Genomic DNA, 2,411 nt, shown 5'->3' on the forward strand with positions numbered 1-2,411 from the left:
TTTGTATATGAAAACATTAAAATATTTTTATTATCATTTTAATATAAAAATAAATATATATATATATATTTCTTTATATCAATATATCAATAATAAATATTAAAATAATGAGAATTATTTTAATTAAAAATAATTATGGTATTTAACAATAATTATAATTAATTATGAACTTATTAATACTTAAGAATTAAACTCAATTAAACTTAAGAAGTATTATTGTATCTCATTTTAAATCTTGACTTTTTATATAAAACAGTTATATTTACATGTCTATTTTAATCATTTTAATTATTTAAGCTTGAAAAATATTATGTTTTCATATATATAATTTATAATAAATTACTTTTTTACAAATATTTCATATCAATTATTTATTAAATATTATTATGAAAATAATTGATTGTGGAGAATAATGAAACGCACAATAAAAGAAGATATATGTAAGTTACACTGATATAGCTTCCTCAAGTAACATGTTAACCTAATCTAAGAAGGGGATAAATGAGACAGCCCGCGCGAATGTCGCTCAACTATAGAGAAAGAAGAAAAGTAGTTCATTTATGTTATCCTAATATTTTGTATCTTGTGTGCGGGATGTGAGCACGCATCACATTTGTATTTCTATGGTATGTAAGTATATATTTTTATAATATATATAATTTCTAAATAACTTCAAAAAAATATGACTAGATTAATTTCTAGTAAATACTTTATTTAGTAGATTTAAAAATTTAATATTTTTTTTATTATAATTTATTTAATAAAGATTTTAATGCATATTGAAATCTGCATGATACTATATATTTTCTTAAAATAGGAAAATTAAAGAAAAATAATTTAACTGAATTTATATTTAATACAAATTGAAAATAAAAAGAAGATGCACAACTGTTATATTTGACCCCGACGTGATTTGAACACGCAACCTTCTGATCTGGAGTCAGACGCGCTACCGTTGCGCCACGGAGTCTTTTTTGTTATGTTTATTTAAATATAAATATAAAATATAAAATATAAATATAAATATAAAATATATAAATCAATAATTAATCGTTGCATTATATAGAAATTTATGGCTCTTATGGCTCTATAAATAGTTCTTTCTGTTCAGATAAATAAAAAAATCAGAATTTTTGTTTCATATTCATATTTTTGAAAAATTTAATATTATCGATTATTTATAATTCTTTGTATAATTAGAATCGATAATTATTTTATTAATTTTAATTGACTTTTGATTAATTTTAATTAATTCAATATAAATTGAATTGAAAAGAATTAAATAAATAGGAATTAAATAAATGTTGATTTTTTTGTACATCATAAATACTTTTATATATTTATATATTTTATGAAAAACTTACAATATATATTTTAATAATATAATTTTAATATTTAATAATAATATCTTAAATAATAATTATTTAATAACTATTAAGCAATATATGTAATATATAAATGTGTTAAAATATATAAAGTTCAGTTATATGTTTCAGAATTATGTCTATTAGTTTCAGAATTTATACAATTTTTAAATTATTTCCTAAAAGATTGCAAGTGATATTGGATAGGAATATTTTGATATCCATAGGGTGTGGCTCGTGGTGGCATCTTCAGAATGAAATATTTATTAGGCTAACATATTATTTAGAAGCATACCATGTCCCAATTGTTGCATCGGTAAAATAGAAAATCATAGAATCAATATAATATACAGTTTTAATCATAAAGAAAATTTTTACTTCTCATTATATTCAATTTATACGTTTACTATTTATTTTACCTTTTCTTATATTTTGAATTATTATTCAATAATAATGAAATAAATGCTTACATGCATTAACATTCGAAAATAATTAATTTTCATTTATTTATAATTATATTTGTAAAAATTTAATACGTACTTAACTATTTTATTTTCATTTATATATGGACGAAAAATAAAAATTAAATCATGAGATAAAAAAATGTATTGAATGATAGCTCTATTCTATAACATAAATATTCATTAATACATATAAGAAAGTATATATATAAATTAAATATTTATTTTAAGCATATGATATGTATGACAAACATATATAGCCATTTCCTTAACATGTTAGTATATAGTTTATAAAAAAAAGTGTAGGTGTTATTATTCACGATAAAGAAATAGAAAAGCTCTTTTTATAATTTAGTCTCCTAATAGATATGAATCATGGTGCCGCGTGCCGGCACAACTCATTGAATCTTCAAGAAAGTTCCTTCATCGTCATCTTTCATTAACTGTAATTTGCAAAGATTAGAAAAATGTAATCCATAAATTTAAGATATATAAAATTATTGGAAAATAAGACAAAAGTAAAATGGCAGCGGTGGGATTCGAACCCACGCCTCCGAAGAGACTGGTGCCTTAAACCAGCGCCTTA

General features: G+C 20.8%; 1 non-coding gene across 1 annotated transcript; it reads right to left on the reverse strand.

Annotated features, from left to right (window-relative positions):
• Nucleotides 1-898: 898 nt before the first annotated feature.
• Nucleotides 899-970, reverse strand: Trnaw-cca. Its single transcript has one exon. It is a non-coding gene; the product is annotated as a tRNA-Trp (tRNA).
• Between the last annotated feature and the right edge of the window lie 1,441 nt (nucleotides 971-2,411).

Source organism: Apis dorsata, unplaced genomic scaffold (genome assembly GCF_000469605.1).
Source record: "Apis dorsata unplaced genomic scaffold, Apis dorsata 1.3 scaffold_292, whole genome shotgun sequence".
Lineage (NCBI taxonomy): Eukaryota > Metazoa > Arthropoda > Insecta > Hymenoptera > Apidae > Apis > Apis dorsata.